This window comes from Ursus americanus, chromosome 24 (genome assembly GCF_024610735.1).
Source record: "Ursus americanus isolate L20-20 chromosome 24, mUrsAme1.1.p, whole genome shotgun sequence".
Classification (NCBI taxonomy): Eukaryota; Metazoa; Chordata; class Mammalia; order Carnivora; family Ursidae; genus Ursus; species Ursus americanus.
Genome location: NC_142150.1, coordinates 8,556,563 through 8,581,608, shown reverse-complemented (window position 1 = coordinate 8,581,608; position 25,046 = coordinate 8,556,563). Strand labels below are relative to the sequence as shown.

The window sequence follows — 25,046 nt, the reverse complement described above, 5'->3', positions numbered from 1 at the left end:
GCACATAGTAGGTGCTTTGAAACTATTTCTTGAATACCTGTCTCCCTCATTCTGTCCCCCTCTAAGACAGCTCCATGCTGTGCCCAGGATGGCCTGCCTATAACACAGATCCTTCGCTGCTCAGGAACCAGCAGTGGCCCCTTGCTGCCCACAGGGCAGAGCTACTGTTACATACAGAAGGCCTCCTGTGGTCCGGTCCTGCCGGCCTCAGCTCCCTCTGTTGCCATCAGCAAGCCCCGGGCTCCCGGAGCAGCAGAGTGCCATCATCTCCCCGGTGGTGATCCTTTGCTCACGCTGTTCCTTCAGCTTGATCCATGTGTCAGACTATCACCGGAGTGGGTTGAACGGTGGCCTCCCGAAGTGATATGTTCATTCAGAACCCGTGACGGTGACCTTTATTTGGTAAAAGTGTCTTGGCAGATGTAATTAAGTTAAGGATCTCAGGACGAGGTCAGCGTAGATTAGGGTGAGGTCTGAGTCTAATCGTGAGTGGTCCTCATGAGAGAAAGGATAGAAGACACAGAGGACAAGACTATGTGAAGACAGGCAGAGACTGGAGTGATGTGACTCCAGGCCGGGAAACATGGGAGCCACCAGAAGCTGGAAGAGGCATGGAACAGACAGCTTCCCAGAACCTTCTGGCTCCCACAGAGAAGGTCCTGATCTTTGCTTCCCAGAGATTCCCTTGTATTTCTCCCTTATCCATCCTCCCTCTGCTCTACTTTTCCTTGACCTGGCTTATCCTTGAACCAACCCTAATGTAACAGCTGAGCCCCAGTGTCACGTCTGTGAAGGCTTCCCTGACTCCACCGTGTGGAGAAAGAGGCCTAGACTCCTGGCGTCTTTAGCTCTGCGTCCCCATCGAGATTCATTGTCATTGTTCATGACGTTTGCGCGCCATCCTCCCTGGAGACTGGGCTCCTCTAGTCACGGAATGGTCTTATGGTATGTGTCCCGATTTCCCAGTCAATTACCCAATGGGGTACAGTGGCTGGCACCACAACGAATAAATAGATGAACAAAGGAATGAACGCTACTCAGCTCTGCCCTTGAACTTGGAGTAAGGGTAGGGAGCGAGTCGCTCATGGGGGGCATGTGATAGGGCACGCATGGGAGTGGGGTCGGAGCAAGCAGAGGGGTGTTCAGGGAACAGGGAGGTCAGTGCCGGAGGACGCAAGGGGAAGGAGAAACTGTGGAGGCGGTGGCATGGGCGATGATGACCGCAGGAGCAGGCAGAAGGCAGCACGGAGCAGGGAGGACTTCTGACCAGGGCGGGGGGCGGGGGAGAGGCAGCACCTGGGGCAGGTGGCGGAGAGGGCCTGACTTGAACAATAGTTCCAAGGTGGGAACTGTGATGGGGGGCGTCAGTGGGGCCTGTCCTGGGGCCTCCGGCAAACTCATCCACTTAGCTGACGTCCAGCCAGGCTCTGTGCCCAGTGCCAGCCCTACAGCGATGACAGATAACAGAATTCAAACACCAGACTGGAGCTCTTAAGAGAACAAGACAGTATCTGCTGTTACAAGGACCAAGACAGAGTCAGCACATAACCAAAGCACGTGTGGAGCACTTTACAGTTTATAAAGTGCCTTCTCACATATTAATGATTACAAAGTCACGTGGCAGAGCGGAAAAGCGGTGACTGTCGCTGCAGAGAGCCCGAGTGAAGGTCTTGCGTCCAGCGTCTGGTGGCTGTACAAACTTCGGCTCACGAAAATCAACTTGAGCTTCGATTTCCTCGCCTGTAGAATGCTACCCACGGCGCGCGTTTACTGATCACCTAGTGTATGCCGGCTGCTGTTGTAAGTGCTTTCACACGTGTCGGCTGTCTGGATCATCAAAACAGCCTATAAAGTAGGTACTGTCCTCACCCCCATTTTGCAGGTGTGGACACCGAGGCTCTAAGAGGCTAAGCAACTTGCCTGAGTCACGCAACTGCTCAGCTGAAAAGGGGAGATTTGAACCCATGGATTCTGCTTCTAGAATCCATGTTCTCAGCTGCAGTGCTACACTGGAAAGACCACAGCCCCACCTCCAAGGCTTTGGGGCTCAGTCAGATTAGCACACACACAACTGGTTAGAGTTTAGAGGTAAATACTGGCCGTGTTACTCTTTTGTCCCATGCTCATGGTGGCGGCAGACTCTTCGGTTACTTTAGTAGGTACTGTGGAACCCCGGCATCACTCATGGCCCAGCCCCACGGTCACTCACAGCAGTGACAGTGCCCCTCTGCGGGGGATGCCGGACCATCAGACAGGGCAGGCCAGAAGTGCCAGGCTGCTCGCACGCCAGAAGCACCCCTCAAACAACAAGGCAAGTGAGCTGGTGGGTAAACCCCCCATGGCGTCACTTCCCAAGTCAACGACTCGCATGGCGGTCCCTCCCTCGGGGTCTGTTTGGAAGCTAAGACAGGGAAGTGGATCAGTTTGGAGAGAGAGGAAAAGAAGAGATATTACCTGTTGAGGCTTGAGATTTTTCTGGATGCTGTGAGGGGAAGAGCTAGAGAGAGGAGAGGCGCAGAGAAACCCTCAGACAGAAGGGGAAACTCCCAGGAACGGGACACAGGCACCAGGTCCCCCACATGTGGCCCCTCAGCCCACGTTTCACTTGACCCTTCAGAACTACTGGCCATCAAGGGATTCTGGCAAGAGCCCCCGTGCCTCTGGACTAGACTGCAGGGGCATTCGTTGAAACTCGGGGACATGAGCATAGAATGGGCATCGAAAGTGCACAAGTAAACTCCCCTTGTTGAAGTAAACTGAGGCCCAGTTTCACGAGGCTGTTTTCTTTTCTCCCCACCCGCCCACTCTCCTCTGCTCAAAGGCCACGCTTGTTTGCTTACTTACTTAACCCCAAACCCTCTGCACCTTCAAAGGGCCCCTTTGTGTCCAGGATGAAGTGGAGCATTTCTGCTTGTGGACACGGTTTTCCAAACGAGGTTCCAAACACAGAAGAGCCCAGATTATTAACAGTAAGATAGCCATGGGATCCGGGCTGGCGGATTACGTGAACAGGAGGCAAGAAGAAAAACAAGGGACAGGATGCATTGAAGACCGCTGAGAGCCGGCCAGCACGTTGGGGAAGGGGACTCGGTTCGCCTCCCAGAGAGGGCAGCTCGAGTCACAGTCCCTGGGCTGGGTCCAAAAGGTTCCCTGGCCACTCTATTCATCACTGAAGCTGCAGAAACACTGGGAACAGAGGGCGTCTGGCTGGAACTGCCCTGCAAGGTCCACATGGGGAGAAGCTTTCAGAGAACACAGCTGGAGTGAAAAATCAGCCCAAGAATTTTTTAAAAAGAAAAAAAAAAACCTGCCTATGAAAGAATATATTTTTCGGAAGTGACCCAAGAAAACTCAGGGGGGTTATTTGCACTGAGATGCACCGCGTTCCCCAGTGGCCCAGGTTCTTCCAATAAGAGGCAGGATTACCTAGTGGGCAAGAGTTTGGCTGAGGAGCCAAACTGCCTGGGGAGGAATCCCCCACCTACGCCACCGACGTGGCAAATGCTTGACCTTTCCGTGTGCTTCGGTTTCCCCACCTGCAAATCGGGCCTGATGCTAATAAATGTACTTCAAAGAGTTGTCTGTGAGGATTAAATGAGTAAATACGTCTAAAGCACCTCGAGAAAGATCTGGCATATAATAAGTAACCACTATGCGTTAGCTGGAATGACCACACGGATTCAATAGACAATCGCTCCTTGACACTACAATATTCTCACAGGTGCAACAGAAGAAAAGTTAAAAAGGCAAAGCAGCATGAAAGCAGGTCGGACCAAAGAAGGATTCCCGGAAGCTAGGAGACTGTCGTGCCTGGAACAAAGCTGCAGATGGCCTTACCTGCGCGCAACTCCCAGGCAGCACAGACGGCTGATCACCGTGCAGGCCACAGGTGCAAGGAGAGATCTGAGGTCCCCCTGGCATTTCCAAGCTCTCAGTGTGGTAGAAAGGCCCAGTTCGACTGCAGATCGGAAGTATGGCTGGGACTGAGGCTCTGTCCCCGCAGAGGAAGTGGCACAGCCCCTCCTTGCACTGAAGAGCAGCTCTGCTGTCTGGCTGTGCCTGTCGGTGCTGTGGTTAGTGACCGGGGTCTGGCCCCTCGGGGCAGCGGAGGGGCAGAGCACAGGCACGGTTCGCAACTGGAGGCCAGCAGCTCTGTGGTCCCTCTGTGTGGCAGGTGACACATCTCGGACCCACTTGCCCTTGAGAGCAGAGCCCCATCTCCATCTTTCGCTCAAGATAAAGGCCCTGGGCTTTTCCCTGCAGAGGTATCTTTGGGGGCGATGAATGGCCATTACAGACAGACACATGCACCCCAGCTAAACCCCCAGTTCTGTGCAAACATTCCTCACACACCCCCAGAACCCCAATTTTTTCAGTTAGACTGCTGCAGCTTGAGAATGAAGCTGGAATTAAAACAAAGACAAAGGGCCACTATCAGTAATTATTTCTGAAGTAACAAGCAACTAATTGGGACTTACTGTTATTAAAAAGCTATACTGCAGGCAGTAATTAAACTGCGGCTAACGAGGATTTCAGCACCAGGCTCTGCGGCCACCACTCCATTCCCCTCGTTTCCGGGCGGAGAGGTCTGTTGTTAGAGGAAATGAATGGCCTCTTCATAGTCCTCCAAGAGATCTTAGTCATTTCAGAGGTTTCTGCTGGGGAAGTCAGTATGGCTGGGCAGTGGGGCAAGACAAGGCACAAGTGTGAGAAGCCTAGGAGCCCACAGAGGTTTCTAGATGGGCTGCCATCCCTCTCAGGATGATGACATCATGCCTTTGGGAAATGGCTGCAGGCTACTGTCAAGTCAGTGGGAAAAGAGCTGAACTGGCTCTTTTATAAATAGATTTATTGAGCACCTCTAACCTATCAGGAGCTCCAAGAGATGCATTTATACACATCAATGCTTTTATTCCTAACTGCCGTAGGAAGGAGGCGCCATTAGGAACTGCTTTATAGAGGAGCGCACTTGGCTCAGAGAGGTGATGTCACCTGTGGGAACCCACCTGGCCACTACCCAGAGGGAAGCCAAGGTCGGGACCCAGAAGGAAGGGGAACATTCTTGCAGGCAGCACGGTGGTGCGAGGCAGGTGTAACCGGGTGTGACCACCTTCTAGTTGCCTGGTGAGCTCGTCAAGTTACCCAAACATTCCATGCCCTAGTTCCTGCATCTGCAAAGTGGGGACAATCATGCCCCGTCTAGTGGGTCTGCAGTAGAGACTACGCAACATGCTGCATACGGAGCGTTCGGCACAGCGCTTCGTGCGCGACGAATGGTCAGTAAATGACAACTGTTACTGGAGGTGCTGGGCCGATGCTCTCGGAAGCAGCGCTGCGTGCTGGATGAAACTCATCGTCTGAGCGTGGCAGGGCTTCTGCAGCAGTGGAAGCCATGGAGGTCTTCGTAGAGTGTCTGTCTGCCTCTGTCTCTTGGGAAGGGGGCAAACAAACCCAGAGGGCTGGCTCTGCTCTGAGGCCACTGCCCTGGCGTTCGGGGCAGCGGGAAGCTGGCCAAGCTCCCAGACAGCCTGTCTCGGGCCGGGAGCACAGAGCCATTGCCTCACCAGCTTGTAATGAGCTGCGTCTCCCTCCTGATTAGGGGAACAATCTTCACTCGGAAAGACTTAGGGGAAGGAAGTGACAGCGTCGTGGGGACAGGGCATAACCTCGCCTCCCAAGGAGGGACTGGCTTCTGGGGAGCTGGTGACTTGAAGGTCACAGCTCAAGATGGTGCCCATCTCCAGGGAGGAGGCTGTGCAGACCCCACCGGGGCAAGTCTGGGTCAGAGTAGGAGACACACTGGGGCCAGCCCAAGCCTCTGTCTGCAAGCCGGGGAGGCAGCTGCTCGCAGGCTCTGGTTTGCCAGGAAGGCAAGCAAGGAAACCAACATTCTCTGGGCACCTTCTGGGCACCAGGCCCGATGCCAGCCTTTTGACATCATACTGCCATCCACACCATCTTATTAAATAGAATGTTAGGGCACCATCTTTTCCAAAACTGTGGATTGCAGCCCATTACTGGGTTATGAAAACAGTTTAGTGGATGACAAGTAGCATTTTAAAAATAACATGATTAAAAAAAAAAAAAGGAAAAAAAACCCCAGAGAATTTCAGAGTGCACTGCCCAGAGTACAGACTCGTACTGTCTGGTGGAAGCTGCATGTCTTCAGCGGGAGTGTGTTTAGGAACCGTGTTGTAAGGAGGATAGAAATCATGCCCATTTCATCCAACTGTCATAGGGATGGGAGGAGTTAATAGTGTAAGTGGTTAAGACAGCGGAGCAGAGGCCGCCAGCACCAGCCATGTCCCCTTGAAGACAGTCCAGTTCCCCGTACGCGCCAACAGCATCCTGACTCTCTCTATCTAGGGTGCTCTCTGGCTGTGGGAATACACTTAGCCCAAGCCCAGGGCAGGTAAACTGTGGTGGAGTGAATACCCCAGGAGCAGCTCTCAGCCTTTGAGGATCGGCCCTTGTGGATAAACACTTCCTCCAGACAATGATTCTGAGTATCTCCCTCCCAGTCTCTCGGAGGGTGCCCGGTGGGGCTGAGCCTCAGTGGCCCACAAAAGCACTCCCTTCCTCATCTCCCTGTTCCCTGATTGGTGAGGGGTGGGAGCGCTTGGAGAAGAGCAACAAGCCCAAGGTAGCGAAAGCAGCTGGCACGTGACCAGAGGCAGATGTAGCTTAAGGAAACAGAGAGAGCAGTCAGCGAGGATGGGCTCGGAATGACACGCTAGGCTTTGGGCTTGTTCTCCCGGCTTTGGTTCACTGTAACATCCAAAGTCCGCTATGGACATTGAAAGAGGCCATGTCTACAGTACGTGTGCAATGGAAACAACGTGCACAAGGGGCCGGCCTTCTGTTTATGTTGAAATAGGCAGAGCTGCATGGGGGGTTCTGGGCTCCCAGGAAGTGAAGGGGTCCTTGAGGTCCATTTAAGGACCTCCAGGTAAAGTTTTCCAGGGTCCTCCCAAGGCCCAGCCCCAGCAGATCCCAAAGGCAACCTCTGCCTCTCCTGTGTCCTCGGACCCCACGGCAGTTATCCTGGGCTTTGGAGTTTTATTTCTTAACCGTAAGTTCGGCACCCGATCACACTTGTACTTGTTTATCTTCCTCCTCTGATGCTAACTTCTGTGTGCTCAGGGTCCAAGACTGTCTGGGTCATCGTTGAACCCAGCTTGGAGCCGACCACACAGAGGTGTCCGTATTCAATTCCATTCAATCGATCTGGTATTGATTTATCAGGCACCTGCCAAACACAGACCCTGTGCTCGGGTTCGGAAGTGCAAGAACAAGATGCAGTCCCTTGGCGGAGAAGACAGAACCATGGTGCTCCACACACCGGGCAGTGGCTGTGCCAACGGTCTAGAGGCAAAGAGACGGGACAGCACCCAATTTGGGACCAGTGGAGACAGTTACATCTGCGTAACTTATCTTTAAAAATGTGGAGGTGAAGCCTCGTTCTCCATGAGAACGGGCACTGCTGGTTGTGGTGTCTAGAAATTCTTACTGTGGCTAAACTGAGACACAGCAAGTGCTACCTCCCAGTAAATGTACTGCAATGGTGATGATGAGACCTGTAATTTTATTTTGCTAAGGTCATGAGTGAAAATTCAAAGTGACTCCGTATTAGAAACATAATAAGGACTAATACATTTTAGATCGTTAGCCAAAATAGCAATGTACTTTCTGTAATCCGACTTTCAGAGCTCTAAGGTGAATCATTTGAAGAAACTGGAGTCCAAGGACTCTAGGTGGGAAACTGATGAAGTATGTCATCACTATGTCCCTATTCAAGTGAAGAGAAAAGAAGCTCAGGGAAGAGAACAATGACAAGGCTAACTGACAGACAACAGGGTGAGGGGTTGATATGAGATCTTTCAAAAAGGCCTATCTTGAAGATAAGTCAACTCAGACTTTGCAGGAACTAAGGTGACTTTGACAAGTAGTGGAATGAATCATAACATGTAAAATTGCTTAAATAAAAATATATTGACTAAAAAAATTTTTATTGACTTAAAAAATTGTGGAGCTGATATCTGATTGTGCGTATTTGCAGTTAAGATTGTTGCTCGAATGTTCACTTTGCTTTGCCTTGACTGGACTATTCCCAGGGCCCGGCTCAGCTGATGCTTTGGGGAAATGATTTTGAGCTGTATAGATGGCGTTTCCAGATGTGCCCTCAATCCACAGAAGGAAGAATCAGATAAAAAGGAGCAGCTGAGAGGGACCTCGAAGATCCCCTGGGACAACTGCTTTCAACCTCCATTTTCTGGAGCCTCAGGGTTCCAGGTGGGCAGCAAGACAGCTCTGGGGAAGGGGATGCCGAGGGCCTGGGCTTAGGGTCTCCTGCCTCTACCAAAAGAGCTCAATGGAACCTTTCTTGCACATTGATGTTCCAAATAGTTTGGAAGAAAGCTTCCATGGTTTAAAGGTTTAAAACCCACTAAGCTAGTCCTACACAGCCATCACCACCATTATCACCATCACCATCATCATCACCACCACCTTTATCATCATCATCATCACCTTCATCATCATCACCATCATCACCACCACCATCATCATCATCACCACCACCTTCATCATCATCATCATCACCTTCATCATCATCACCATCATCACCACCACCATCATCATCACCACCACCTTCATCATCATCATCACCTTCATCATCATCACCATCATCACTACCACCATCATCACCATCACCACCACCTTCATCATCATCATCATCACCTTCATCATCATCACCACCACCATCATCATCACCACCACCTTCATCATCATCACCTTCATCATCATCACCATCATCACCACCACCTTCATCATCATCATCATCATCACCTTCATCATCACCATCATCACCACCACCACCATCATCATCATCATCATCACCTTCATCATCATCACCTTCATCATCATCAGCATCATCACCACCACCACCATCATCATCACCACCACCTTCATCATCATCATCATCATCACCTTCATCATCATCACCATCATCACCACCACCATCATCACCATCAACACCACTACCACCACCACCACCATCACCACCATCACCACCATTTCTCACAATAGCTGATTTGGAGTGTTTTGCATGTGCCAGATGCTATTAAAAGTGCTTTGCATGCATTATCTTGTAATCCTCACAACTCTAAAAGGTAGGTCCCATTATTATCCCATTTTACATATGAGAAGACTTAGACCCAAGGGTTATGTAATTTGGCCAAAGGACACAGATCATAAGCAATGGGGCCCAGCTTTGAACCCATGCGACGGGCTCCTGCACCCACAGGGTTTTCCAATACCGGGTGCGGAGGAAGAGGGGGCCCAGAGAGAGGCATGGACTTGTCCCAAACCGCACAGTGTGCTCAGCAGGGGCAGAGCCGTTCCCCCTCAGAGCTTCTTCCTCCCGACCTGCTCCTTCCCTCTCTCCCTCTTCATCTTCAGTGTGCTCTAGAACTCACTCACAGTGCCTTTAAATAGACCGTCTCTTGGTTGCCATGCATCTGTGCTCCCATTCTGGGAGCAGCTGACAGAGAGGAGCTGCAATGGCGGGTCCGCTTCAGGGACCCCTGTTCTGAATGGGCCTGGGGCTTTCTCCCTCTTGGCCTGCGGCTTCATTTCTCACCCTCTGATCCAGAGGAAGTGGGCTTTGGGCATGGCATTCTAGGCACTTCACAGGCTGCCCTGTCTGTCCACCCCCACCTCTGTTTGCTCCTCTACACACACCATAGCCATTGCAGGTAAGTATATACCCTGCCCCTTTGCCGGTGCTGTTCCCTCTGCTGAGAATACCCTTCCTGACTTACTGGCCTGGCATATTCCTCCTCAGATGTCCTCTCCCTCGGGTCCTGACCTCCTCCCAATGCAGAAATAAGCACAACCTCCCCAACACCCTCCCGTAAGAGCTCGTGTCACCTGGTACTCTAACCATTCACTGACTCCACCTCCTTGATTCAAAGACGTGCAGGTGGCCCCGTTTTACTTTACTAAAACCAGGATGGTTCTGACAATCCATGCTTCTCATTATGTGGAAGTATTTCTTGTCTTTTGAAACACTGCGGCTGAACTGTTATTTTGTAATCATTATCATCTTAGGATCTAGGAAACACAGGACTTTTTCTCCCTCCAGCCAGCTCACCTGGGTTGGGGGCCATGACCCTTGTGTCTCTGGACCCCCAGCAGGTAACACAGGGAGGGACAGAGCAGGGATCAACTGGTGGTGAGTTGTGGTGCTCATTGGCTGGATGGTGCCCTTTGTGTCCAGGTCACCACGGGATACCTTCAGGGCTTTAAACTCCAGCCATAGGCCCATTGCCCATCAAGATCGTGCAACTGCCTTATGGCACATGCCCTAGAGAGAAACACAGGCAAGAGCGGCAGGCTTCCTGTCCCCTGTGTTAGTTTCCTAGGGCTGCCATAACGAAGCACCATAGACTTGGTGGCTTGAACAACAGAATCTTATTTTCTCACAATTCTGGAGGCTGGAAATTTAAGACCAAAGTGTCAAGTTAGCTTCTTCTGAGGTGTCTTTCCGTGGTTTATGGGTGGCCATCTACTCCCTGTGTCTTACATGGTCTCACCACTATTCATGTATCTGTGTCCTAACCTCCTCTTCTTGAAGGACACCAGTCATATTAGACTAGACTCCACTCCAATGACCTCACTTTAACTTAATTACCTCTTCAAAGACCCCATCTCAAATACAGTCACGTTCTAAGGTACTGGATGGTAGGACTTCAGTGTATGAATTGGGGGGGGATACAATTTGGACCATAACACCCCCCTAAGGTTTTTCAAGCTCAGTAGGAAGCATGCCAGTTGCAAAGTCTAAACTGTACCTCGCCCTGTGCTCTGCCTCCACTTTTGTCTCCTAGAAGTAGCCACAATAGACCAGTCCTTCGCCCTTGGCTCCCCCGAATTTCCAAGAGAATTTTTCAGCATACCTTCTTCTGATCTCCGTTATCATCTGTTTAGTTCCTGGCTCGAATTACCTCTTCATCCAGGCCTTCCAACAGAAATCTCCAGTCAGCTGCCCACCACGTCTTCTCTCTGAGCTCCCCCCTATATATAAACCTTAGATTTGATAGGGATCTTAGACTTGATAGGATTTTTCAAAAATTTAGCTGACCGTTGTCCTACGCCTTGCCTGTGATACCCATCACTAGTCAGTCACAGAACATTTTCATGCAGCATCTAATGCTAGGCAGCCACTGCCAAGTGCGTTAGCTCATGAGTTGGGTCACATTTGCAGTTATGGACCTCGATGTCCTTGAAGGGAACTTCTAATCAGAAATCCTGTGGATCCTTGGGTACAATGTCCATACACTGGATTATTTGGGATAGGCCCAAATTTATATGATTTTTAGTCTCTTCAATAAAAGCTACTTATAAAGTATTGAATATGTAACTGTAAGGGTCTGGATTCTTTTTGGGGAAACATTTGGCCAACCCTTGGACCCTGGGCCTAACAGGTGCACCCTCAATGCAGCCAGTTGACCAGGAACCTGATCTTTCTGTTAGATGGCCCAAGCCAGGGAACAAAGGAATAGAACTGGTAGGATATTCATCCATTCACTTATTTCTTTCACATCCCTTTACTGAGCACCTACTAGGGATGGGGATTCGTAGACAAAGACAATTATAGTCTTCATTGTTGGCCAAGTGCAGACCCAACGGCATCCTATCTGTATTTAATCTTTTATGGCCTCAATTTTGGTACATTTCCCTTTCTGTAGCAAATACTGCTCATTTTCCACTAAAATTCATGTACTCCCTTTCATTGCACATAGTTGTCCATGCGAAGCGGTCTCCCAGCAAAGCGACTACAGTCCCCAGCCACCCTGGCATCTAGGCATAGCCATGTCTTTCACTGATGGAATATAAGACGTTACAAGAGTCATTTCTGGGTCAAGGCTTATATGAAGTGGGTGAGCCTTCCCTGCATTTATTCTCACCTTCCATTGGCTAGATGCAGGTTACTGCAAGACTCTAGAGAGGATGGTGGGGCCATAAGGTAGAAGAAGCCAGGGTTCCTAAATCACTGGGTAGATGAAAGCCACCCACTGTCACCAGATAGATCAGCCTTGGACTATGGTGTAAACAAGAAATAAATTTCTATTGAATTTGAGCCTTTATACATTTTGGAAACTTTTTGTTATAGAAACTTACATTACCCTAACAAACACAACTTTTAGGTGAAGTCAGTCTCATTGCTACACCAATCGAGACACATCTTTGTAGCTCCATTGCCTACTTTCAAGAGAGCTCTTAGATGCGGGCACCCAAAGGAAATACTCCTCAGCCAGGAATCGGCCCTTCCTCTAAGACCTGTACTTTTAACACAGATTATGACGGTTTTCTACGCAAGGGGCTTAAACAGCCTGGTAAAAACAAGCTTTCGACATGAGAAATGTAAAGCTTCCCTGAGAAATTCCCAAGCGCCATATTCCTTTGCCTGGGAAATCAATCTGGGTCCAGGACAATTTTTTAAGCAGCCAGAAACCCTTTTCTGGGTCTCTGGCCCCACTGGCTGAGGCCCCACTGCTCACTGAGGGAGCAGGCAGAAAGGACCACCTGGCAAAGAGAAATTAGCGAGTAATGGATGCCCCGCCCCACAACTGAGTCAACAGCATGAGTCAGAGTGCTACAGAAATAAAGAAATCCCATTCATAAATTTTCGCTCACCCCAGCTTAAGAGCTTTCGAAGTCATAAAGTCGACATACAGCCAGAAGACCTACAATTGTCCAATTAGAGGTTTTATCCAGGAAAACACACATTTTCAAAGTCACTGTTGGGTCCCCACGCCAGGAGTATAGCAGGCTGGTTTGGCGTGCGGTGCCTCTGGGTTTTATAGAACTTTCCACTTCGGTGAGACAAAACAGAGGACTTCTCAGAGCCTCCCACTCCTGAGGTGCAGTCCATGAGGGCCTAGAGACACCCATAGCCACCATTCCTGGGAGAACTCGGGAAAAGCTGGAATTGACCTGAAGCAGCTCATGTGGGAGGGAAAGAAGAACTAAGTGTTTACAATGGACTATTCTTGAGTGCCAGGTCCTGCTCGGAATCCACAGCACCCACTATTGCATTTCATCTTTATTAGTACCCTGCAAGGAAGGGTCTATTTTTTCCTCTGCCTTTCAGATAAAGAAAGTGAGGCTCAGAGAGGTCAACTGTCATGCTCAAGGTCATGTGGCTCATGAGTAACAAGGCGAAGACCCGCACTAGTGATTCTAACCTTTACGTCTTGTTGCCACGCATGATCCCAGGACCCTGACTTAGTCTCTCTGTCTATCCACGTCAGCTGTGCAGCAAGGACATTCAGACAGAGGCCAGGGTACGGCATGTCATTACCAGTGGGAGCTCAGTTGAAAAGTGTGACCAATGAGGGGAGCCAGGACTGGAGAGAGCCCCCACTATTTTCCAGGCTCTGTCTTGCGTTTTACTGAGATTATCCTGCTAAACCCTCACCGTGGTCCTACAAAAGAAGTATTATTAGACCCATTTTACAACGAAGGCTCAGAGGAGTGAAGAACTTTCCTGAAGCTACATGGCTAGGACGTGGTAGAGGGTCTACCTAAATAGAGACCTTGCTCAGGAATGTTATGGTAGACACTGAGTTTACCCACCTATCCATCAAATGGCTTTTATTCTTGGGAGGGATTCTCTCTCTCTTTTTTTTTTTTGTAGCAAATTCCAACTCTACTTGTGCAAGTTTAATTGAGAACATCCCCAAAAGTCTGGGATATTGAGGCTTGCACATTCATATTTACTTTTAGGCCACTTCCTGGCTGACTAATCTTGAGAGTGTCCCTAAACCTTTCATGGGATTCACCAGCTAGACCAGAGGTTGGCCAATTTTTTCTTCAAAGAGCCAAAGAGTCAATACTTTAGGTTTTAGGGTCCAGCCAACCTCTGCACGGCCACTGCTGAGCATTGCCACTGTATCGCGAAAGCAGCCATAGACCATACAGATGTAATAAATGCATATGGCCAGTGTTGGCCCATGGGCCTAGAAAGTATGCAGACCCACAATCCAAGTGGTCAAAGGATCCCACAAGTAAGTGCTAAATTCCCGCTGCGTGAGTGCTCCAAAGGAGAGGGAGCGCGTGCTCTGACAGTTTCTTCCCCAGCAACTGGTCTCAAGGTAGGTGGTGGCTCAGACAAGGTCACTCTGTGAGTCAGTCCAGGGATGACACTGGAGTCCAGGTCTCCTGCTCACCCCGTGGGACCCCTGCTGGCACAGGTGGCCTCCCTGGCCCTCGGGGAGTCTCCTGCGGGGGCGGGGGGCAGTTTTGCAAATCCAGGTGGGAACAGGGGCACCACGGGCTGCCCCAGAGAACAGTGTGGGGTTTCTGCAAAGGCTGGTGTAACCGGAGATTGGGGCCGTGGGGCTTCTACCGGCCAACCGCTGGCTCCTGTCTCTCCGGCAGGGCCTGGCCCCTCACCGCACCTTCTGGAGAGCCGTCCCAGCCGCCACAGCAGCGCGCACGCCGGTGCTAATGTATTAAAATCCCCGCTTGTGAAAGCCGAGGCTCACTGAACCAGAGCCCGCCGGAGCGGCCCTTCTCTCTTGTAGCCACAAAAGGAAATGTTGGCGAGGTCTTCAGAGAAGGGGCGGTTGGTGGAGAGGGGACGCTGCTGGATTTAATAGCAGGAATACGAGTCATTTGTCTTATTGTAGAAAAGATGTGTGTTTGGACGCAGAAATGCTCTGGATCCTTTCTTTCCTCCCCTTGCAGGCATGAAAAGCCTGGAGCAAAACAAAACGCTGCTGATTCCGAGGCTATTTTGGGCGCCTGTCACTGATTGTCTGCTTCCGAAGCCCTCGGCACACGCCGCCTTCTCAAAGAACGGTTTGAACAAATAGGAATGGGGAATGAATGAGCATCTTGCCGCCGCCGCCGCCATCAGAGCAGAACACAGCCCCCCAAGGCCAGGCCTGGCCCCGGTCGCTCAGTTCTTCCCTCTCCCAGATGCCCACGGGCCCCGCGCCTCCTGCCCACGCCGTGCTTGCTGGCGCATGAGCTGGGCTGCCTGCCCCGTGCCAGGGAGCTCGTTACCCAAGGAAATAACTCTGATAAAGGGCTAAAAATAGCCTGCAATGATGGAAAACATTTCGTTGAGAGATCTGTTGACAAGAGGGGAAACAGAGCTGTGAAAAAGATAGGGGGCGAAGGACACAGAGGAAAAAGCAGGGCTGACCGTGATGGTCTGGGGAAGCCAGAAGGGGCAGGGAGGGAGCCCAGGGGCCAGCGGCCAGTCTTCGCGCTCTCTCACTGGTCCCTATCCTGTGCTGTGTCACCTGCCTCCAGGCAGGGAAAGGGAGCGAGTGGGCAGTTTCCTTCCTGTAGGACGGATCCTGGAGAATGAGGGTCTGAAAAGCAGGTGCAGTACAGGGGAGAGGCTAACCAAGAACCTGGAGTTCTATCACTTACTAACACAGTGACTGTGGATGAACCGCTGACCTCTGAGCCTCGGTCTCCTCGTGTGATCAATAAGGAGAGTGTTAGACCCGGTTCGTAAGGGCTGTGCTGGCCATACCTGAGTTCTCATTAGCAGCGTGCAGCACTGTGATCATTTGGCCTCTTACAAACATGGACTGAGAACATTCTGTGTGCCGGGTACTGTCCTGGGAGCCCAGGACACTTGGATGAGGAAGACACAGTCCTGCTGTAAGATATTTCAGTTCCTTACGGGACACAGCAGAGAAGGGAGAGCCCTCCCTTTGGAATATAGAACCGCACTGCTTGCCCTGAAACAGCATACATGAAGAGCCCCAGAATACCTTTTTGGGGCCACAGAGACATTCCTTCCAACTCTATGTACCTAGTATGTGTTATATTCTGGAGAAAGACTAATAGAGAGGCTCAGTCTGCCCTTTTGAAATAGCAGATAAATAGATATATGTCACTGGGCACAGAAAGGACCATAAGAAAGTTAGGTTTAAGAGTGAACGATAAACACTGCCCTGGGAGCAGCAGGGAAGGCCTCCTGGAGGAGGCGACGTGGGCCGAGTCTTAAAGGACGTGCAGGAGCTGGCCAGGCAGAAAGGAGAGGAAGGCAGTTCCATGAGAAGGAAAAAACAGCATAGGTCTCCAGAACCCACTGGGAGATAACGGAATGGGGCAGAGATTTGGGACCCCTGCCATGACTTTTCCCAAAACAAAATATAAACCTCAATATATAACCTGTTTATGTGTGGATCTCCCATTCAAGATTTCACCTAGGGGAAGCATTTTGATGTTAAAAAGTTGACTCATGCAACATAGTTTCTGTTCTTCGATGAGCAGATTGGACCTTTGAATGGCCTCCCTCAGCCTTTGCCACCATACTGTGGAAGGAGGTATCTTACAAGGGTCCAAGAGTCATTCTTTCTTCTTCATTCCCGCGGCAGCCTCCCCAGTTCAGGCCATGTCATCTCCTCTCTGAACTGGCACAATTATCTCTTCACTGTGAGCCTTCCTCCTCCCTGTCCTGCCTCCTTCAGCCCACGCTCCAAGAGATGGGCGAAGTGATCTTCCAAAAATATGCATCTGATCATGCCACTGTCCCCCAAGAGTTACCCCTGGTTCTCAGAAGAAAATACAAGTTCTTTAGTCTGCCATCCAAGGCCCTTCATGACCAGGTATCTCTTTGCCAAGTTTATCCCACGTCAACCACCCCCGCCCTGTAGAGAGAGGCAGGATGGACTCCTCAAGGCAACAACTGTGTCTGGTCAGTTACGTTAGGCAGATTCTGTCCATCCAAAGAGGGGCCCAGGGTTGTTACGGGCTGAACTACGTCTCCTAGAAACTCACCGATCTGAATCATATCCTTATAAGAAAAGGAACTTAGCACACACAGGGAGACATCAGGGCCACCATGTGAAGAGGGAGTGAGAGGTCAGCCAAGGAGAGGGGACTCCGGGGAAACCAAGTGTACCAGCACCTTCATCGTAGATGTCCAGCCTCCAGAACGGAGACAAAACAAATTTTTGTTGTTTAAACCATTCGATCTCTGGCATTTTGTTATGGCGGCCCTTGCAAATTAATACAAGTGACGATAAAAGCCTAAAGTAAGAGTAGTCGGCTTGTCACCTTGTCAGACCACCTTAGCGTGATGCCATTAAGAATTTCGATTTTAGGCACCTGGGTGGCTCAGTCAGTGAAGCGTCTGCCTTCGGCTCAGGTCATGATCTCAGGGTTCCGGAATCGAGTCCCGCTTCAGGCTCCCTGCTCAGCGGGGAGCCTGCTTCTCCCGCTCCCTCTGCTGTTTCCCCTGTTTGTGCTCTTTGGCTCTCTCTTGCTGTCAAAGAAATAAATAAAATCTTTAAAAAAAAAAAAAGGAATTTCGATTTTATAATTCCTATGGTCTGATTCCATGCCCAGCCAGCAGCCTTCCGAATATATTTAGCTTCCCACATTGCTGTTCTATGCAGTGTGAATTCACTGATGAAACCAACAGGAGCTTTCCAGCCCCTGCGATGGTTAGATTTCTCCCTGTGTGACGGACACAGAGATGCATGGCTCAAATACTCCTGCGAAAAGGGACCTGATGGCCAACGGCAGGGAGTGGGGTGAGCCTTCAGGCGTGCCTTCCTCTGGGCAGCCCCGACTGGTGCCTGAGCAGGCAGTGAAACGAGGGCCCAGCCGCTGCTGTCTGACACGGGACACCTTGGGCGACGGACCTCTCTGTCTGGTGGCCATCTCTGCTTGGGCACTCGCTCTGTCTGGGGCCGGCAGAGGCTGTCTCTTGAGCAGCACAATCCAGGGTCCCCCTGCACAGGCACGCTTTCTGCCCTCTCCTTCTCCAGGCGCTGCGCCCTGAGACACCATTTACACCTCTTATCCCATCCCCACCTGCAGAATCCAGCCTGCAACACCCGCAGATCAATGCCCTCGGGTCTGGAGTATTGACTGGTCTGTGGGAGGTGGTTGGTAGGAGTCACTTGGGAGCCCTACGAGCTGAGGGCCAGGCCAAGGCTGCTGTCATCATGACAAGAGATCTATTTTGGGAGGCCTTCCGGCTGGCAGCCACCAGGGGTATCTCCTGGGGACTCCACAACCTCAGATCCTATTTCTTTCTTTCAAATGCAATGACTGTCACAGCTCTTAGCCAGCTGATCCTCTGTGGCCCTTTCCCTCCTCTGAAGGCTGAGATCTCACAGAGACCAGAGGAGCATCCGGAATACAGGGATAAGCCCACTCTTGTGAGTCCCCCAGAGGCTGGCCCAGGGTTTGGTCCATCAGAGGGCTTGATGAAGAAATGATGGTGGACGGCCGTTAGTCATCTCTGCTTGGCCATCTCTACGGGGAACATGTGTGTTCTCTCTGAGGCTTCTGGAAAAGCCACGGAGACCTTGTGATAGGGAGAAAGAACACGCACTTTGAAAGCAGGACAGACCAGGAGTTCGATCCCAGGCCCACTGCATCCCAGCTCTGTGCGCTTGGTTACAGGGCTTACTGGTCTTGCCTCATTGATTTTATTTATTTTTCTTTTTTTAATCCTTAAAATGGAAATAAGAACAATAATCATCTGATAGGTCACCATCAGGATGAGTGAGAGAACATCTGTTCTATCACATAGGTTTGGGTCTTGCCTTATCCATATGAAGAGTGCTCGTTACAGCCGGGCACATAGTAGCTGTGCGATAAGAGCCAGCTAGCCCTTTCCCTCTTTCTTCCTTGGAGCTCTCCAGGCACTAGCGTGTGCAAATCTTTACAACAGCTAAATATATACAAGTTAATCATATTCATGTATTTGCATAAATTAATAAGCTGTAATTATACATTGTAGCAACTTCTAAATGAAATCCCAAAATAACTATTTCAATACACCAAAACGTTAACAATGGTTATTTCTGGATAGTGAAATTATGGGTGATTTGTATTTTCTCCCCAAATTTTCTACAATTAGTATGCATTATTTTGAAATGGGAAAAAAAAAAAAAAAGAAAGAACCATGAGTAAGAAGAACACTGTCCCACTTGATGGTGAGTCATCAAGAGTTTGAAGTCGCTTGGAAATAGAAGATTTTGCGGCGGAATGTGGCGGAATGTGGCAAGGCTGGCCGGGCTTTGGGCAAGTGGGTCTGATACTTTCCCCTTACTCTGCGGAGTAGGACCAGAAAGGAGTGTGCTACCTTGGGGGTATAGAGAAGGAGGGGAACCCACTCTGGCACGGGCACAGGCCCCCATGTGGGGGCTCGCTCTGCCACATGTTAGATGGGAGACCTGGGGCCAGCTACCCCGCCCCCTGCCCCTCACTGCCCTCAGTCTCCGTGTCTTAGTTGTCACTTCCTCTGAGAAGCCTTCCTGGGTACCCCTGGTGAAGGCATGCACCCTGCTCTGCTCAGCCCTCCGCGTTACAAGGGTCTCCGCATGCCCCGGGCCCTGTACTAAGCTAGGAGCATCTGAAGAGCAAGGAGCAGGCTTTACCCGCAGCTGTTCCCCCTTTGCCTCTCGTGGCGCCTGGTATGGAGTAGACCCTCAACAAGCATTTGCTGAATGAGTGACTGAATGACTGACCCGTGAGCCGGGGCAAGGCCGCAGAACAGCAGAGATACACACCTACAGCCCCTGTCCTCAGGCGCTCACGCTGTGGGTGGAACTCAGTCTCCCCAACTCAACTGATGTTATGGCCGATGCCTTAAAGGGCATAAGAGAAATTAGGAGAATAAAGGAGGAGAGGATTCCCCAGAGGGGTGTCTGTAAAGTCCTTATACAGGAGACAGACTTTGAGCAGAGCCTGGAAAAAGGAGTAGAACTTCCCCGGCAGGAACAGAAGGCAAGGTGGGCAGAGGCACAGAACGAGGCAGGAGGGTGTGCGCCGAGAGGAAGAGGTGGGGTCCAAGCATGGAGCACTACGGATGGGAGAACAGCAGGACTGGTTGGCATTCTGGCTGCAGCAGGGAGCCAGACAGGATCAGGGATGGGCGAGCTGATGGGGTCTGAGTTGCTTCTCACTGGACTGGCAGGATCAGGCGTCCCCCACCTGAGCTCGAAGATGCCAGCCTCGGCCAGCATGCTTTCGCCTGCTCATTAGGAAGGCTCAGAAACAGGACCAGTTTGGAATCTGGTCTTGAGCAAACAATCCCTCTAATTTAAACCGGCATCTGTGAGAAGGGCCGGCCTTGGCACAGGCCCTGAGGAACGTGAACACGATTAACCTCCGCCAGTTGCAACAAATTAACTGCAGAAAGGACATCCTGGGTGCAGGATCTTAAGTGCGGCCAACACTTAAAGATGAAGCCTGCCTGCCTTGTCTGAGCTGGGGGAGCAGAGCTGTGGCTTCATTTTGGGGCCCACAGTTCCCACTGAAAAGTGCATCCCTCCCCAGGGCCTTTGCATGTGCCGCTCCTGCAGCCTGAAACCCCCCTTCCCAATGTTGAGCACAGTTGGCCTGCCTGATCTTTCAAGTCTTGGTTCAAATATTGCTTCCTTAGTGATGCCTCTCCTGGCTCCCCATGTAGAGTAGCTTTACTACCCCTCTCCATCTGCTCCTAGTCAGATTCTACGTGCTGCTTTCATAATGCTTATTTTCTTGTACATTTGTTTATTTTCTCCTCCCTTGCTGGATTCCAAGCAGCCTTAAGCTCCATGAAAGCAGGGCTCTTGTCTTGCTCACGGCTGTATTCGCAGTGCCTAGCACAGTGCCTGACACTTAGGGGGTACTGAGTCAAAATGAATTGAGAAGAAGGAAGAAAGGAGAGAGAGAGAGGGAAGAAAGGGGGGAGACAGAAAAGAAGGAAGAAGGGAGGGGGCTTCTAACACAAGAATTCCAAAGTGACCAACCCAGCCCCTGGCCCCGCTGCCCTGAGGAGTCACATCCCCAGGGACAGTACAGTTCTGGAAGTTGGTGCTGGATGGGAAGGGGAAGATGAAGGGGACTGACCTTTCTTCAGCGCCTACTGTGCACCAGGCCTGTTCTGCTGAATGAAGCCTTTCATTTTGCATTTTACAGGTGAGGAGGCTGTAGCTTGCAATGAATAAACACAAAATAGCTACCATTTATTTTGCATGTGGGATAAGTAAGCGTGGACCATATACTGTCTCATGGATCATACCCACAAGTTTGGGAGGTAGGCTTGGATTACCGCTGAGATCGTAAGAGCGGGGGACACAGGGATATTCAGTAAACGTAGTCAGTTTCGCACAACTAGTCAGTGGCAGAGCCAAGATCAGAACCCAGGTCTTTCTAACTCTTGTCTAGTATCTTCCTTTGGCAGAAAACACCCTTCACACTCTCATGCTGCCTGTCCTGGCCCGGCCCTGCACCCCACTCTCCCAGGAAAGTTGGTGGAGGGGAGTGCTTTTCCAAGCCATGGTTCTCAGCAGACATTGCAGACAATCCCCAGCACATCCACTGGCTGCTCCTGGAGCTGGGAGTTAGCCTGCCACCTCCGACTGCTGAAAGCTGCCTGGGCCACCTGACTCCGCGCACATGCCAAAAGCGCCTACGCACACAGACAGGTGAGGAGGGATGGGCCTTCTGGCCCTGCAAAGCAGCCAGCTCAGAAACCACCCAGGGAGGCCTCCCCAGCAGGCTGGGGTGCAGGGGAGGGCCAAGGTATCGCTCTCTGTCCAGGATGGAAGGGCACAGTCCCTAGGCTCTGCTGCTTGGTGACAGATTAAGTTTCTTACTCTCTTCCAGCCCCAACTTCCTCGTCTGTAAGGCTACTGTGAAGATGGAATGAAACGACACATGCCAAGCACTGCCCAAGGCTGGCCCAGAGAGACAGCTCAGCAAAGATTGGTTTTCCTTACGAAGCGTAGACCTGTACCAGGTGAGTTCTAAATTCAGACCCGGCCAGCAAATCCTCCTTCCCAGCTGTACGCTCAAACCTGCAACAAACATGCATGGAAGCCATGCTCGGGGCCTGGCATGTTCTGGGCGCCGGAGAAAAGGCAGTGAGCAAAATGGTCAAAATCCCTGACTTCAAAGCCCTTACCATCTAGTTAGGGGGCTGGGGAAGGAGAGCGGGCAATCAGCGAGATAACGAGATACATAATACGGTACGTCAGATAACGTGCTAAGGAGGGAAACGTACAGCTGCGGGGGTGGATGGGAAGTAGAGCGGGGGCAGCTGGGATCTCAGAGAAGGTATCCAGGGACGGCTCGCTGAGAAGGTGACTTCTGAGCAGTACAGGTGGTGAAGAAGGTGGCCCTTGGACTCCGGGGGAGGGGAGAGGTCCTCTGCAGACAGTGGAGGCAGCAGGTGCATGCCTGAAAGAAAGGGGGCTGACTGCCTCCTGAGCTCAAGCGCCAAGGCAGAGTCCTCACTAGGCTTCCGAGACCAAGCATGTCCCAAACAAAACGGCGAGAAGAAAATTAGATCTTGTACAATGGCATCCGTGGCCAGCTTTTCAAGAGGAATGATGTTGTCCCCTGTTGGTTTGGTGGTTTGCTGTTTCTGGAAGGGTAACGGTCCTCGCCCAGCTTCAGCACGTTAACATAGGTGTCCCCAGCTGATGATATGAATTAATATCACGATAAGACTTACAACAAAATCACCATCATGTATCAAGCCCTTACCACGGGCCAGGCCCAGTGCTGGAAGCTTTGGTGTACACCATGCCTATTTCTACTTTACCGATGGGGAAACCGAGGCACGGAGCGACGAGCCCTTTAACCAGACTCACAGAGACTGTAGATGTGAAGCACGGAGCAAGGTATGCCAGGCCAAGGGAACCACGCGTACAATGAGTACAGGGACTTATTCTCTCGTTTGCTCACCCACACGTTCATCCACACCATGTTTGCTGAGCACCTGCTATGAGGCAGGCCCTGCATCGGCTGCTGGGGCTGCAGCTGCGAAGAAGGCCCTGGCCTCAGAGAGCTCACAGTCCGGGGGAGTCAGAAAACCAGCTAAGAACTCACACTAAGTGCGCTCAGGGTTAGGATAGGGGCTGTGCGTGCAGGGAGCCCTTAGCCAGGAGTGAGGCCGAGGGCAGGGTGTGTGCACGGGGGTGAGCAGGTGATCAGTGATAGGACACCCCTCAGAAGACGGGACCTTTAAGCTGAGCAGAACTGTAAGAAGTTTCCATGGGGACCTTTTTTTTTTTTTTTTAAGAGAGGATACCATGAGAAAAAGAGTCCCAGGCAGCAGGAGCAGCCCGTATGCGAGGTCTAAAGACAAGGAAGAACATATATGTCGGAGGGACTGACAAACAGCACGGCCAGAGCAGAGAGGGCCATATAGTGAGATGCCCAAGGATGAGCCTGGGGAGAAGGCAGGCCCAGCTCACCAAGGGCCTTCTGATTACAGAGCAGTGGGCAAGGCCATCCCTGGGGAGGCAGAAAGCCAGAACTTACTAGGTGTGTGGCCTTGGGCAAGTTATTCATCTCTCTGAGAGGGGCTGATGAGACAGGAGAGAAGGGAACGGATGTGAGAACCTTACAGTAGTAAGCCTGCAAGATGACTGCATGTACCTTGACCCAAAACCTCATGGAAAGCCCCAGCTTGGCTCTCTGGTAGCTGCGTCTTCCCCCAGGATTACCACGTGGGACCCTACCGGATGCCCCCTCTCCACAGCCCCGGCCCCTCAGTCCCTGTCCTGGTTGGGTCACTTTCCTGCCTTTCTTCCTTCGGCTGCGAGAGGTCCACAGTCAAAAATGAAAAGAACCAGTTGTGCCTGGCCTTGCTGTCGCCAGCAATGCCTAAATGCTCAAGAGAAAAGAAAAAGAAGTATCTAGGAAGCTGTCAGCTGGGAAATTCTGGACTGATAGAGACAGAAATATTTACTTTGCAGGGATAAATATTTCAGAAACAACCTTCCGTCGTCCAGTCTCTGGTTTGACGTCGATTTTCCCCCGCCAGGACGGCGTTCCCACTGCCTGCAGAAATGACAGCAACAGAAAGCATGGGCCCTTTTCCCTAAGGCACGTGAAGATACCTCCGTGATACTTGGGAAACTCTATCTCACAGGCAATAGAGAAAATGCACGGGTTTGAGTTAGACCAACCTCGGTTTGCTTCTAGAACCTTTCTGTGCTACTTGGGTGATCACAGACTAGTAACCATGCCTCTGTGGGCCTCAGTGCCCCTGGATCCGATACCGGGATGGCGCTTATAAATATCTTCATGACGTGGCTATAAGGACGCGGCACCCAGAGTGACGTCTGGGTAAATCCTCCTCGTTGCTCTCCTTTCTCTCTACCACATGAACTTCCCAGGGGACCAGCCGCTCAGAAATGCCTGACTCCCTAGGCCATTGGCCACCAGCTGCCTGGGCTCCCTATCTCTCTGGCATAGGACTGGCTGTCACAATGAGAAAGAATCTCATGACCGAGCCAAATGGTGTGCATAGAACTCAAGTTTACGGACAAACCCGCGGCTTACGGTGGTATTCAGGCCCAGTCCCGCTTGGATTCAGAGACGCCATTCCTCACAGACCAGAGTCCGTTTTTCTGCCTGTTACCAGCTGTAAGTTAAAACGGCCACCTTGGCTAGCCCTTCGACGGGGATGCAGGGCGCTGTCCTGCAGTCTGTCTTGAAGTAGTGTCTGTGGACTGACATCAGAGCTCACCAGCATGAACCAGAGCAAGCCCAGGACTCCAGGAGGAGAAACTTGAAACTACAGGTCCTCTTCCTCCGGCTGCCATCACGCATCTGGCCACAGCTGGCATTACCCGCGGAGGGCGAGGCAGCTGGGAGCAAAATGGGAAGGTCCTGCGGCCACTTGGCCACGGCGCCTTTGAAAAGCACGTGTCCTCAGGCGCTCACGAAGGCGAACGTGTTTGCACACAGACACAGTGTGTTCTAGTGCTATGGTCAAGGCACCGAGCGGCCTGAGGCAGTCACCTCACTAGCATTCATCTCTGGGGAGACAAGGAGGGCTGTCGATGTATCATTTAGTCAACCGGAGCCCAGGCCGGAGAGCCACGAAAGGGGTGCACAAGGGAGCGGGCTTGTCCGGCGATGTAGCAGCCTCTACTTCAGATGCTCTGACTTGCGGGCTTCTAGAAGCAGAGCTGAACTGGTGCTTTCAAGACTAGGAATTTTGGGCAAATCAAAAATTGGGAATATGATTGAGCCACTCTTGCCACTCTCAC

The 25,046-nt window shown here is 51.3% G+C and overlaps 1 non-coding gene and 1 pseudogene across 1 annotated transcript; one reads left to right on the top strand and one right to left on the bottom strand.

The window, feature by feature from the left end:
* The window catches only part of LOC123799528 (RNA-binding protein with multiple splicing pseudogene), a 147,869-nt pseudogene that overhangs the window by 90,650 nt on the left and 32,173 nt on the right, over nucleotides 1–25,046 (bottom strand).
* On the top strand, nucleotides 7,455–7,588 carry LOC123799553 (small nucleolar RNA SNORA1). The gene has a single exon (XR_006781641.2). It is a non-coding gene; the product is annotated as a small nucleolar RNA SNORA1 (small nucleolar RNA).